A 15,586-nucleotide genomic window follows, 5' to 3' on the forward strand; every position below is an offset into this window, starting at 1 on the left:
TGTGTGTGTGTGTGTGTGTGTGTGTGTGTGTGTGTGTGTGTGCGTGTGTGTGTGTCTTTGCTCAAGTGTGAAGGGTACGTGTGTGTGGTGCACACTTGAATATGTGCAATGGAGTGTAGAGGTCAGAGAAAACCTCAGATGTCATTCCTCAGGTGCCATCCACCTTTGTCTCCTTTAGATAGAATCTCTTCCTAGACTAGAACTGATGGGGTAGGTCAGGCTGGCTAGTCAGTGATCCCTAGGAATTTGCTGCTCTCACCTCCCCAGGGCTGGGATTACAGGGGTGCTATTTGGGGGAGGGGGTGGTCTGGAGATCAAAGTCAGGTCTTTGTCCTTGTGAGGAGAACACTTCCCAGCCATCTTCCCAGCTTCGATGAATCCTTTCTATTAGAAGGGTAAAGGATACACACACACACACACATACACACACACACACACACACACTCACATAAACACCTCCCTCCCCCTTGTACCCTGTTTTACTGTGTACTGCTTTGGGACACTACCAGCACACCCAGACCTTTGACCTTGAACCAGAACTGTGAGCCAAAACAAAAGTCTGTTTTGTAAGTTCCACAGCCTATGGCATTGTGTGATTAGAAGCCTAAAATGGACAAAGACGGGGCAGTCTCCAGACTCACTGCTTCAGGTTTACACGAGGTCTGGGATTGTGGGCACCCTTGTACTCACTCTTCTACTCATCAGAGGAGCTGAGCTTCTGATGCAGAGTTCACAAATCAGAGCAAGACCCATGTAGTCTGAACAGCCTTGGCTTCCTAAATTCTGTATAGATTTTAAAAGTTGGTAAAGAGGGCTGGGAAGGTGGCTCAGTGGTTAAGAGCACTGCCTGCTCTTCCATAGGACCAGGGTTCGATCTCAACACCCAGCCATCTGCACTCTAGTTCCAAAGGATTTAATGACCTCTTCTTGACCTCCCTGGGGAACCAGGCATGCAAGTGGGGTTCACAGGCGTACATACATGCAAAACACTCATAATCATAAAATGAAATAAGACTTAAAAGAAAGTAGAGAGTTTTAATATTGGTTATACTGAGAAGGCAGTCACAATTATTTATCAACCCAATTATTTATCCAGAGTAAGATAACTTGAAAAATTATATATATATAATATATATATAATTATATATATAATATATAAAATTATATATAATATATAAAATATAAAATTATATATAATATATAAAATTATATATAATATAAAATTATATATATATATATAAAATTATATATATATATAATTTTACATGTATACATACATACACACACAAGCATGCTAAATGTATTAGTTTTTCTTGTTTTGTTTGTGTGACAAAAATCTATGATTGGAGCAACTTAAGGCAAGAAATTAATTTTAGCTTATGGTCTTAGGAAGTACAGCCCATTATGTCAGGGAAAGCATGGTGCAGGGCCTCGAGTGGGATGGCAGGAGCCACTTCTTCAATCCTGCTGGGTGAGGAAGCAGATCACTCAGGCCGTCACCTTCGAAGCCTGCCCCCAGCAGCCCACAATAACCAGTTAGGCCCTTTCAGTTTTGTTTCTGTTGCTGTGATAAAACTTAGGGGAGGGAAGGGTTGGCTTCAACTGACAGGTTGAAGGAAGGCAGGAAGTCAAGGTGAGAAGTGGAAGGCAGATCTGTTTGCTATTTCACACAGCATGACTTCCAACCAAGGAAGTCACCTGACAGGGTCGGAAAAGTAGACAGAAGCCAGCAGGATGATGCTTGCCGGCTGGCTCACAGGCCATTTTGTACTTACCAGGGTAGCACCTGCATAGGGATGATGCTACCCACAGTGGGCTGGGTCCTTCTGTATCAATTCAGAATCAGGACAATCCCCCACAGCCATACTCACAGGCTGATCTTATCTAGGCAACTCCTCAGTGGAGGCTTGGGTGACTCTGGACTGTAACAAGTTGATGGTAAAGCTAACTGGGATGGGCTCTATGTCCTAAAGGTTCTATAATGCCCCCCAATAGTGCATTTGTCTGAGGATCAAACCTTCAAATGTAAAAGCCTATGGGGGAACCTTTCAAATTCAAAAATAACTCTAGGGAGATGTGAACTTTGGCATTCTTCTTTGAGGATTTCATATTTGTATAAAATGTATTCATACTCACCCCCTTCTTCCAGTGAGGTTTCTTTCAAACTCTCCCAACACCATCTCTACCTCCAAATTTGATGTTCTCTTTATTTTCCTATAATCCAACGAGTCCAACTAGTGCTACCTGTGTGTGTGTGTGTGTGTGTGTGTGTGTGTGTGTGTGTGTGTGGTAGTGTGAGGCCACCAGTTGGAGCAAGGACAACCTACCCGCCACCATATTCCAAAGAAGAATGCTTCTACCTAGACCACCATCAATTGCCAATAGCTCAACTGGGGGTGGGGGGTGAAACCTTGCAAACCCCATCCCCACCCATGCTGGAATATTGATTGGCTTGATCCCCTAATGAAAATTTTTATATAGGATGGAAGGGACCACAATGAATGTTTGCCTACCTAGATTAAATCTAAACTCAATCATCCTTTTTTTTTTTTTTTTTTAATCTTTGCCCAAAACTCAATCCTCTTCCTTTTTTTTTTTTAACCTTTGTGCATACAGATGGAGCATGTCTGAGACCAGCAGTGTTTGTAGTGTGCAGTCTTATGAAAGGCTTTTCTCGATAAGATGTGCTGCCTTCTTTAGTCTTTCTCAATGAGAAGGCTAGCTAGACTTGGGAGAGACTACCCATAGTAGTCCCTCCAGCATCTGTGCTTTGCAAATCTAAGTGTCCCAAAGCCAAGTGAGGCTCCTTCCTTTCAATGAGGTCCAGATGACAAAGCAAGACTGGCTTGAGTCCTCATAAAAAACAACACGGCCAAATGACATGAACAGAAAAACGGAATGAATTTAAATTCCCAGAATTTAGTACCTGCATAATCAGAGAAGCCTCCCATCTCCCTCAGCTCTTCTGTGGCACTTGGCTTTCCTCTCATCACAAGAACAACGTTAATTTAGAAGGCGACTGCTTTTTTGCTGACAGGACCCAAAAGTGCTCTGCTTCTCCCATGGCAGGCAATGCCTCCTCAAGCTCACATCACAAGCTCCTGACGGGGTATGTTTAAAGATGGAATCCTTAGGAGAGAAGTGCCTGGTACCCAGAGGCTGAAGGCAGATGCTTGGGGTTATTTTTATTTTAGGTTGTAGCAAACATAAAGGAAATGTGTGGCTTTTGTTTCCAGCCATATGTGCAACACACACAATAAGGGTCCACCACGCATCTGGGTGAGACCGTTTGCGGCCATGGAGAGGAAAAAGCATGAAAGGAGGGAGGGAGGGCTCGGAATGAAGATTAAAGCCCGACTTCTAAGGCTCCTTTAAGTTGGACCGTGTGGAGAAAAAGAAAGGCCTGAATTCTGTAAAAGCTGGCCAGCGGCCCACATCTGGCAACAGTCAGATTGTTTGGTAAGAAGCAGCCTCCCCCACCCCCACAGCAGGCAGAGTTCGGTCCAGTCAGGATGGATGGCCCTGGGGCCCTGGCATCACATGGGGACCTGGTAGGAGAGAGCACGTCTGCCCATCTGGTCTTCTAGCCCATCTTAAGGGATGTTCTCCTTTAACCCAGGATGGTCTTAACCCCGGGCTCACTCGTGCATGACCCTGTGATCAAATTTTCTACAGACCTTCCAGAGAATCCCAGAGGAAACAAGATCCTTTCTGGGGGCTGCACCGTTCTCAGGGGAGCCTCCTCCTCTGCCACTCTCCCCCTTCCCCATTATAAGGAGCCCCCATGTTCGCTACCTTTATTTGCTGTTACTGGGCTCAGACGGTGATCCTGGAGGGATCAGCGCCCACAGGTGTGGAAACCCAAGGGCTTTGCCTATTGGAGGGCCTATAATCACATACACCCTAACCTGGCCAATGCCTATAGCTCAGACCCACCTAGCCTGTGAAAGGAAGTGTGGAAATGAAGATTAAACTTTCCCTAGAGGAATAGGAGTTGGGGGGAGGGTTAGGTGTGTGGGGGGGAGTTCACGGGGGATGGGTCACCAAAGCACTTTGGGACTCCTCTGACTCAAGCCTGTCATTCAGTGCTGCTGCATTGTGGAACAAACACAGACTTCACAGACAGGAACTGGTCAGGCAGGCTGCATGCGCTTCTGCCCCAGCACATGCAGAAGCACGGAGGGCTCAGTCACAGAAAGAGGTCTGGGGGCCTCTTTTCCAAGTTAGCCCTGAAGTTTCTGTTCTGATTTAGGTTTGTTCATAAAAAGCACAGTTGGTTCCTGTTAAGTCAATAGTGTTTGAACTGTTGCTTAGATATTCATCTCCAGTAAGATCCGTCCTGACATCTCTGTGTGCGTGCTGGATTTCACAAAACCTGGCCAGCGCTTCTATTTTCTTCTTTCTGTGGGGAGAAAGGAGTTGAGAGTATGCAGATTCAAATCTGCTGTTCTTGCCCCTAAGCTTGGACTTCCACACCCTGTACCTTAGCTGCTACTCCAGAAGACAGGCTCTGCCTTCTCCCTTCCCCACAGGTTTAGTTTCCTATAAAACACAGGGTGGAAATGGGACCAAAGCTTTAGCCCTGAGCTTAACCCTGAATGGCAATTTGAAAAAGCATAGCATGAGCTCTTGCTCAAAAGTTTATTCACACTGGTGTCCTGCAGTCAGCCCATCTCAAAATGGCTTTCTCCTTGGGGAGGCTAAGGTCTGCGTAAGGCTGAGTACTGGGTAAAGCTGAGCATGATCTCCAAGGGCTCACATGCTGGCGGCCTGGTGACCATGTTAGAAACTGGATGGACTTTAAAAAATGGAGACTGGTATGCAGTCTGGGAAGAGCTGGTATTCTTAGGTGTGCAGAATAGGCAAGGTTTCAGAATTTTTTTCCCCTGGATGAGTTAGTTCTCTTAAGAACGGGTTGTAGTAAGATGAAGCCTGTGACATCTTCTGCAGGTCACTTTCCATACATTCTCCCATTTGTGACCCAGCCAGCGATGCCTTGCTGGAAGCTGATCTGAGGGGGCACTTGATCATGAACTTTCAGCTGTGAGATAAATAAACCTTTCGTCTTTATAAAGGACCCAGCTTCGGGTTACATTGTTATAGCAACAGAAAATGTACTAACACAAGAAATGTCAGCCTGACAGATCTCATGCAAAAGCAGGAGGCATGACTGCAAAAAGTATTCTATAACAAAGCAATTGTGTCTCTGATCCCCTGGGTCTCGGGATTGTGGAAATGTCTTAACTGGTGTCAATTTAGTCTTCCATCTGGGAACCTTGGAAAGCAAGACACAAATGACTATGAGAGACAAATAATTTGGCAAGGTCCATGAAAAGTACATTGAGGCATGTAGCATATGGGGTAGGTCTGCCATCATTACACGTAGAGGGTTGGGATTGCTGGTCAGATCGAAGTGCTGATATCAGAACATAAACAACAACGCAAAAACAGAGACAAGGCTAATAAAATACATTCTTTAAATCCTCTGCATGCTTAAGCTGGGCACTGGTTCAGAGTAACACACAATTTATCTTGTTACTAGAGATGACTCATTAGTTTTAGCTGTCGATCAGAGAGAAGAGGAATGGAAGAGAAATGTACTGTGCTCAGCCAGAACTGATCTGGGCCCCTGCCTGCATTAGCAAGTGATTCTCCTACTGAGGAAACGGGCTCCAATGCATCCAAATACAAGCGAAGTCATTAGAGCAGAGCCTGTGAGCGAGATAAGCCTGAGTTGAAGTCATGCTCTGTCATTTATGAGCTGTGAAACCCTGGGTGAGTCTCAAAGTCTGAGTAATGGGCAGGGTCAACCGTATTATCACAGAACAGACAGAATCAACTAATACAAACATATTGATGGGTTTGTACAAAGCTTGACTTAACAGTGAACGCATAGTAATCAGGATGAGTGAAATCTGTGACATTCACTCTTATGAAACATTAAGTGACAGCCCTTAAAAATAAAAATGAATCCAGTTAGCCATGAAATCTCATCTTCTCTGATGCATCTTCTCAGGCTCCTACTTCAGCCTTTGGAAACATTCTGATTGTCTTCTCAAAGGGTCTGTGGCAAAGTCTATCTACCAGGAGCATGGGTGTGCGCATGAGTGTCTCTGCGTATTTGCAAGTATGCAAGTGTGTGTGTCTTGTGTGTCTATGAATGTGTGCCTGCATGTGTGTATGTGTGTGTTGGAACATCTAACATTTCTGACAAACTTCTCTAATATCTCCTGACGAATCACATGGAAATTGAAACCAATGCAATGAACAACCAAACCAGCAAACTCAAAAAAAAAAAAAAAAAAAAAAAAAANAAAAAAAAAAAAAAAAAAAAAAGAACAAACAAAACAAAACAAACAACAACAATCCAGATGTGGAAGTGGCCCTCACAGAATTAAAAGTGGGTCCTAGGATGGACTCCTTTGTGAACATGGAGAGTGTGTCCTGGAGGGCAATCCACAGAGATGATCTGGCTATGGAGAAGAACAATAAAAGAAAAGTCAGTGACCCATCAAGGTGGTGATTACACATTGCCATTAAGGTAGAATTCTGTTTAATGAAGTCCACTACTGACCATAGCATTGAAGAGACTGTGGTGGAAGATGTACAGAGGTTAGGATGGTACCCAGCCTTTGCAAGCGATGGGAGAGAGCAAACAGGCTCCTCCTGCTGGACTTCCTGGAATTTGGAGGCTTCAAAACTTCTGATGGGAGCCTTTATCACATCACATAGGCGTGGCGTGCTTACCAGCTGCAGCTCAGAGTCTCATGCCTTCCAGACTCACTCCTACTTGGGTGCTAAGTCTTCAATGCTGAAACGATACCATGGCATGTGGGGCTGGTGTGACACTTTTCCTGGATATCTAGTTGTGGAGTGGAGCTAAGGTATAGTGTCTAATAAGACTTGGTTAAAAATTGAGGATCAACAGAAGAGAATCAAAGCCCCAGGAAAAAAGCATGCCACTGGGAAGGAAGGGGAAAAGCCTCCACCACTGGACAGGGAGAAGACAGCACTTACTCAACCAAGGAGAGGGTCAGTCTCAGAGGCACCAAGGACCATCACTGTCCAACAGTAACCCCCAAATGCATGGAGTTTCCCAGCTCAGGCACTGAGCCAACATGTGTCTATGTCTAAACAGTACATAGAAATGGGGATAGGGCCATTTCCTCATGATCTTCACATCTTATGATTTGTCCACATGAAGAGTATCTGTTCCCTCTAAGACCCTGAGAAACAAACAGGGCAAAAAGCTTCGCCACCGGCTATGTTGAATGTGACTTGGGATACATGTGACATGTGACCATGGATACCCTTATCTCAGCTCCAACAGAAGTAGCTTATCTAACTGGAAAGCCAAATGAGACCAGAGCAGTGCTCTAGTCTCGGCTGGCTGAGCCATGGGGATCTAGTTCAGGGATTAGTGCATTTGAAGTTGGTCTGAGAAATGCCAGCAGCAAGTGTTTCCCAGGAAGGAGCTAGTCTCCATCTTTATGCAAAGAGGCTGGACTAATTTGACCTCATCATTTATACTTATGTGAAGTAAGAGAACATGGCAGAGACTTCCAGTCATTCCCCCAGAGTCCATGATCCTTTTATCCTGTAGTAATAGACCCTCTGGAGTCTTTTCTGGACAAGTGATTTACCCATAAGAATCTATATCTCCCAGCATCTCTTGGAGTTACTCTAGTCAAAATAGAACGGTTGCACAAAGAAAATTACAATATGCAGATAATTCTTTAGAAGGGACCCTTTAGGGTCTCTTAGAAAGCCTTCTTGCTCAAATTACCTCAAGGACTAAATTTGAGAAGCTTGGAGCTGGATGGTGGTCAGCTAGCCTGAGAAATGACGCACAAGCTTAGAGATCAGCAACCTGAGTCTATTCCCCTTCAGGGAAAAATGTAGCTTGACTTTTTATAATCTCCACTTGAAAATGTCTTCCTTACTTTTCTGGTTACTGTGACAAATGAACTGACTGCCTGTCAGAAGCAACGTCGAGGAAGATGGTTTTATTCTTGGCTTGCATTCAGAGGAGACCCAGTCCATCAATGACAGGGAAGCCATGAGAGTGTGAGATGCTCAGAGCTGTAGCTACAGGAACAGTGGCTGGTTGAATACATCCTGTGTACAGTTTAGAAGCTCGGGACCTGGGATGAAGGCCTACATAGCATTTATCACTTACACCCAAGCCCTATCCCTGGCAACTAGGCACCATGACATGATCTGGCAGCTAGGCACCATGACGTGATCTTAGGTGTACCGGTGAGAGTCCAAACAGGCTACAGTAGCATTGCAGCAGAATGGAAGATGCTAGACCTCTGTTGCCGTCTGAATGTAAAATGCCTCCCAAAGGTTTATACCGAACACTTGGTACTCAGCTGGTGGGTCCTGTTTGAGAGACTGGAAATTTTTGTTTGTCTATCTACTTTTGTTGACCTGTGTTCGCTTGTTTGATGTTTCCTCTGCTAATTTTAAATGCCATAATTTGTCAGATTGTTAGTAGCCTATACCCATAGAGTAGCACAACTCTCAAGTCTCTTTAGAGAAGTTTCTTTGTGCAGTGCATGGTGGTTGACATAGAAACTCGTAAGTGGTTAGGGTTCAGGGTGTGCCTGTGGCATCATTGGCCGCAAATGGGACATCTGTGCTACTATCCTTGCATAGGCTTGGGGACATAGCTACTCCGGTCACCTGGTTAAGACCTGCACAAGATCAAGCCAGCATGGATGGGGGAGGGGATCACCAGCTCCCACCCCTAGCTGAGGAGATACTGAAAGGTGAGGGTTTATGAAAGAGAGAGAGTCAGTAAGGGCAGGGTCCTCTGGTGGGTCGGCTGTTCCAGTGGGTGGTCCGACACCTATGAGTGTATTATCAGCAGACGTTGGACTCAGCACGTTATTTAAAAACAAAATAGAGGACATGAAGCTGAGAGGGGAGGACCTGTGAGGAGTCGGAGGATGAAAGAGAAAAACCTGCACTGTGAGCATGTATGAAGTTCCTAATGAATTAATAAGATATCATATTAAAAATAAGACTACGTGAAAAGATTAAACTCCATGTAAACTACCATCGGGACCTTGCTATTGGTCAGTGTGTAGACCTGCCCAGCCTCTGGAGGGTGTACTGCCAAGTTCAGATGAGGAAAAACCCTGGTGAAGAAGGCACACCCATTGGCTTTTCCTGGGAAGCGCCCCTGGATTGCTGTGTTTGATTTCTCCTGGCTTGTTTACCCCTCCGGGGAACTTCCAAACACTGTTTTCCTACACATATTTTCCTGTGAGCCACATGAACACCCTTTCCAATCAGTTCCCTGGTGCTGTGTCACGTGTCTGAATTCCAGCAACTCTCTTCAGGCTCCAGGCAGCTCTGCAAAGACAGTTCTGCCCCGCCGGGCTGCTTGGCCTCACCCTCTGCCAGCACAGCCTGCTGCTCAGCCTCAAGGGCTCAGAGTCTGGGCTGCGTTCGGGGCATCTGGGCACCATCACAGAACACTTTTAAGGACTGGGGGAGAAGGTTTTCCAAGAAGGGCAGAGCTGGAGATGAGGGTGTTTGTTTGTTTGTTTGTTTGTTTTTTTGCAAGCGGCAGCACCTTTCCATCAAGACTCATCATTAAACTGCATGCAGAGAATATGGGTGATCTTGGGGGTGAGTGTGGTCCACACTACAGGAAAAGACTCACCCCAAAGGGATCACTGTGACCATATAACAACATGGGCAGGATGGAAGGGATGCAGCCAAGAAAAAGGTGCAGTGGGGGAGGCAAGATCCAAAGATATCCCCTCTGCCCCAGGGGGAGCGGGGAGTCCCAGGGGCAAAATCTTTTGCCCCTAGAAGCAGGCTGTGGTTTCCCAGTCTATAGGAACTGGCTGGCTGACATGAAATCTAGATCCCCTCCACTCTCAGAGTCTCCAACTCAGCAGGGCCAACAGGACAAGGCAGTGGGGTCAACTGAAGCCATGGTTATGGGCATCAAAGTTAAAAAGCGAATTAACTTCGCTTTTTTTTTTTTTTTCCTGCCTAAAGTAAAAGCTGCCAATAAGTGGAAGTCAGCTTGAATTGGAGAGTTGAGAACATTGTAGAAAGGTCCTGAGAAAAACCCTTCAGGCTCAAGTCATAGCCAGAAGGAGGCTGGCTTTGCACAGAATGGTTTGGAGCTCCTTGAACACAGGCTGCTCGCCAATGTCCAGTCATTTTGCTCTGTGTCTCTGCTGTAGTCACACTCTGGTTAAAACCTTTCCTTGTGAGGTGGGGCCTTGACCTTTGATAGCTATGGTTCACTTAAACAGGTTGGCAAAGTGGTTCATCCAATGGATTGTGCTGAGAAAGAGAACAGGATTGGGGGACGGAGATAGGAGGACATGGCCCCAGCCCCCAAGGGGGTGAGAGTGTCCAGAGCTGCCACCAAAATGTTCCCAGCTAGCCACAAAGGAGAGTGAACCCAGGCTCCTTCTCCCTCATCTAGAACCCCTCCCTGCCCCGCCACAAGTTTCGTTACCCACAGCTTAAAAATTATAATGTTTCCTCTCATTGTTTTGGTGTCTAAAACTTCACATTTTCTGTGCCCAGAGTTTCCAAAACTCTTCAATACACTGGACTTTCCCTGATGGAAAGGTCCATCAGAATGGAAAAGGAGCCGTTTCTACAGAGTAGACAACACTAAATAAGGAAGGCTGGTCTTTGAAAGAGCCCAGTAGATTGACAGCATCAAGCCTCAAGACGAGATAGGATCTGGTGGTTCCTGATCTTCATCCCATGCTCCGGGGTGTGAGGTCTACACATACTTTCTTAGCTACATGATTAGCAGCTACTTAGGATGTCGCAAGCAGAAGGCAGTGGTCCCAGGAAGGAAGCACCAGTTTACCCACATTCTCATGCCTTACACTCTGAGCCTTTTAGCACCTAATTCAGCCCTTGCCTTCCATCCCTCCACCCACACGATTTAACTTGAGCCGACTTCATATAACACTACACAGACTCCCACTTGTTCATCAGAGCTGTCTGACACTGTAAGCCGAGTTCTCCCTGCCCTGGATCCCTGTTTTCCCTGGGTGGACCTGATATAGTTGCTGGTACATCAACCCAAAGCTGGGAGAGATTTAGAAGAGCCTGCGGAATATTAGAACTATAGGCAAAGGAAGCCATGTCCTATGCCTGCCCACAGCATTCCTGAGTCCTCCTCCCTGGGCAATCTATGTGAGGAGAGGGAGGGATCGGCTCCTTTAAGGGCCTCTGTGTGGCTCCATTTACCAAAGGAGAGACAGTGTTCATGAGGACAGGAGGACAGGCAACAGTGACAGGGAGCACAGCAACAAGGGGAGGACCTTGTGTTCACATGCTTGCCGGTAAGCTAGGCACTGCCCAGGGCTTTGTCTCTGTTTCTCCCTCCCTTTCTCTCTTTCTGAAGTTTTCCAGTCTTAAGCCTTCCTGTGCCTGGAAAAGGATGGTTACTACAGACCAGTATGCTAAGTATCCAGCTCCTAAGCACTAGACATTTTAGTCACATGCATTGTGGGTCACTATTCACTATGTCGTTAGTAGGAGCTGACCAACGGGCAGCCCTAGCTCACATCAGGTGTGCCCTAAGGTACCAGCAGAAGAAATCACAGTTGGGAGTTCTTTGACTTGATCTTCACACTAACTTCACAGTCCTGTGATGTTTTGTTCTCTGTTGGTCTCTCTGTGGTTTATTTGGCTCTGAATCTGCGGGAATACCGAGATCAACCATGGCTAAGTGGAAGCACTCCTGCATGATGAGGATGCCGGAACTCATGGAATTGAGGAAAAAAATATAATGGAGAGATAGGAGCCAGTGCAAGTCCACATTTCAGGAACTGTGGACCAAAACACAGAAGAAGTTGAAATGGGAAGCTGGAGGGGACATACAGACAGACACAGGTCAGTGGCCATGGAGTCCTTCCCATGAGTATGAAGCCATTTCTTTTTCCACGTACCTGGCTGGCTGATGTCAGCATACTCTGCTACAAGAAATAAAACTATTCACATAGCCTGGATTGCCAGACTCTGAGTCTCAGCCAGATTGTCCTAGTGTGGCTCTGAAAAGAGGGTTGTGTAGGTGTAGAGATGGTCACTTGAACTCTGATTTACCATGTTAGGCACCATATGTGAGTGTGTGAGTATGTGTGTGTGTGTGTGTGTGTGTGTGTGTGTGTGTGTGTGTATGTGTGTTTTACCCCCTATGGAGGGTAGTTAGCCAGAAAGCACTTCTATTCCCCAAACCTTCCTCTTGTCCTAAGTTTGCCAATTGTGTTTGATGGTGAAGTCGAGCTCCCATCAATTGGATGCAACACAGTTACCATCTATGTCAGGGATAAAAGACCCAAGCCATATTATATTGGGCCCAGGGTGCTTCCCAGCCTGGCTGGGTTCTGGCTCACGCTTTTCTGCTAAAGGAATTGCTTTGCTGAACTACCTTCACTTTGCTCAGATCTTCCTTTGTGCACCACCACAAGCATTCTAACTATAGGAAACACCATTGTTTAAGAACTTCATAAATACGTTTGGGAAGTGGGTTTCCCATCTCTCAGTTTCCCTTCACAAGTGTATTCATAAGTAGAAGTAAAGGGAGACAGAATAAGAGAGAAGAGATCATTTTAAGCATGCTAGGGAGATGGCTCAGAGGTTAAGAGAGCACCATGCCAGGTGTCTCAAAACCGTCTGTAACTCTAGCTCCAGGGAACCAAACATATTTTTTTCTGGCCTCTAAGAGGACCCTTACTCACACTACATACTTACATAAACATATAAATATATACAGATAATTTTTGAATTAATTTTATTATAAAAATTTCGGGGAAAATTCATACACCAGAATCAACCACCCACAATTTATATCTCTCAGTGAACTTGTATACAGTTAAAACAGGCATTCTGAAGTTGTGGGGCTTCACATTGGGTTGTACTGCCTTATGCTATCTATCTATCTATCTATTTATTTATTTATTTATCTTTCTACAGTAAATCCTGACAATAATTCTCTCCCTCCTCCCCTCCCAGTTGCCTCTGCAGGCCTCCCAGGGATCTCAACAGAACCCAGCATAACAAGATGCAATAAGACTAGGCACAAATCCTAATGTCAGGAGGAGGGAAAGGGTCCCAAGAACAGAGGCACCTCTACTCCCACCGTTAGGAGTCCCATGGAAATACCAAGCTAGCAACCATAACATATGCAGAAGACCTGGCTCAGAGGTTGTTAAGGGCCCAAGAGAGATGGTTTACCAGATGAGAACCTCATACTGCTTGTGCCAAGTCTCTGAATCCAGCACTAACATTGAGAGGCTCACAATCTCCTGCAACTGCAGCTGGGGGTTAGGGTTCCAATGACTCTGGCCTCCTTGGGCACCTGCATTCATATGCACGTATACATAGAGACACGGACACATTAATTCAAGTCTTAAAGTGGGTTTAAGAATTAAAAATTAAAGAAAAAAATCGTCTTGGTATTTTAAACAGTGCTTATTTTAGATGCAAAGTGATGCCAGAAGCCACCCTGACAAATGACCTCTGTGTCAGGGTCATTGGGAAACCTTGGGGTTCCAGAAGAGAGATGCCTCCTTCCACTGGCAGTGAAAGTAATTAGGACCTTGCTGGCCTGGGAGCTTAAGGGCTGCCAGGCTTTGCAGAACTCTACTTCCGTGGTTTGGGCGTAGTCCAGATGACCTTCCCAATGGTTTGTTGTAATTAGTCTTGGTCTCCATAATGATGGTGAAGATAGAAGGTAATGGGAGGTAGGGCCTTACAGAAGGCCCATGGGCTACTAAAGGGTGCAAGACCTATTCTCTCCTCTCCTCTCCTCTCCTCTCCTCTCCTCAGCATTCTGCTGTTCTAGGCAAATTCTACCCAGATGTCTCCACCAAAACTTTACCTATAGGAAGGGAAATTAATCCTCAACCCTAAAGATGGCAATCTACATTACTAATGCCTGACTGTTGGGAGGTGGAATCTTGTTGAGCTGGGGAGATATTTCAGACAATGTGCAGGAAGGTAGATTTGGAAAGAAAATTGCAGCAGTTGATTTGACTCTCAAGCCAAGAATGAAAGCTGGTATTGCTGGCTCTGCCAGAAGTGACTTCCCAGGAAAGCTATGCTGGTTTCCGCCCCTGGAGAAGAGTTCCGTAAGGAGTGAACCTGACTCAATCCATTGAATGACAACAGCCGCTTGGAATGGAGTAGTCCTTAAAATGACCATACCCTGCCAGACAATCCCAGTATGTTTTCCATCACTATAATCTCTCCACTTCCCTTAGGGGGTCTTTGTTTTTTCTTAGAGCCATACCAGAGAAGTTTGCATCAGTTTCCCTATAGCCTTCTCATCATTCTAGCTGATGCTAAAATCTGGGTGGGATGAGGAAGAAGGATAAAGGCATAGAAAGCGACAGAAGTTCTGTTCCTTCCATTCCTTATTCTCTAGTCCATTATTATATGCCTCACCTACCCCAACACATCTCCCTGATTGTCAGAGAACCTCTATGCTCCTCATGACCCTCCCATGTAGGAGGCAAAAGTCTCAGGAAGTCCTAGGGTATTCTGTAAACCTATGGAATAGACTAAGTAGGCAAAATGTGAAATCTCTACCCCCCCCCAAAATGCTTTACAACAGCCACTCTGGAAACATTCTTTAGGGAGTATGTCATTCATTAGGAATCCCATTTTGGATAAAGCCATAAAAAGACTTACCTTAGCTTCCACGCCAAATCCTTAATCAAGTAACAGTATATAGCTGGAGGCTGCCAAGGCTTGCTGGAGGAAAGCCATCACAATGTCTCCCCACAGGGCTGTGAGAAGATGGAATCCAATATATTCCACACAACATGAATGAATAAGGGAGTGAAGAAAGTTACTCAAAGAATCTGCTACAAATACCTCAGATGATAGAAAGGCTGGTTTTTTTTTCATTATTATTAATATTTTATTGCAGAGGGGCCCCTGCCAACTGGCTGGGCTTGCTGCCGGCATGAACAAATGTCATTCTAACCTCCGCTGCTGCTAGCTCAGTGCAGGCGCATGCTCTCTCAACCAATCACAAGCCAGTCACGAATGGTGTTAGGCAGACGATGTTTATATGATAGAAAAGCCAGCAAAATGCCTATGATACGACAGAGGGAAAATATAAGGAAAAAAACCTGAACTTTCTGTGAAAATATCACCTCAAACTCAACATGGCTGTAAAACCAAAAACTAGATTTTAAAATAAAAATTTTGGATTTTTCTAAACGAAGAAAACAAATTTTGCATACGATTTTCCACAATTTATTTTTTTCTAACAGTTCCATATTTGTAAGAGCTAAATGGTTTGGCTCTTGCCTCAAGAGTTGAACTTACTCAGTATGGATTTTGGAATGTTGACAGGAGAGCACAGCTGGCTATTGAAAGGCCACTTTTCTAAATTCTAAAACTTCTGAGACTCACTACTAGAGGCCTGGGGTGGTTTGAATGAGAATGGCTCCCATAGGTTAATATAGCTGGATGTTTTGTTTCTGGCTGGTGGAACCCATGGGGAATGACTCAGAAGTCTGCTTTCATTAGAGGAGGTGAATTCCTGGGGGTGGGCTTTGAAGTTTCAAAAGCCCTC

At 45.3% G+C, this 15,586-nt stretch overlaps 1 protein-coding gene across 1 annotated transcript in view; it reads right to left on the reverse strand.

Annotated features, from left to right (window-relative positions):
• Spink13 (serine peptidase inhibitor, Kazal type 13 (putative)) overlaps nucleotides 1-14,986 on the reverse strand; it is a 123,578-nt gene extending 108,592 nt beyond the window's left edge. Inside the window, exon 1 of the mRNA XM_021214929.1 lies at nucleotides 14,692-14,986. The gene's annotated coding sequence lies outside the window, so the exon portion shown is untranslated. The remainder of the gene's footprint in view (nucleotides 1-14,691) is intronic.
• Between the last annotated feature and the right edge of the window lie 600 nt (nucleotides 14,987-15,586).

This window comes from Mus pahari, chromosome 15 (assembly GCF_900095145.1).
Source record: "Mus pahari chromosome 15, PAHARI_EIJ_v1.1, whole genome shotgun sequence".
Classification (NCBI taxonomy): Eukaryota; Metazoa; Chordata; class Mammalia; order Rodentia; family Muridae; genus Mus; species Mus pahari.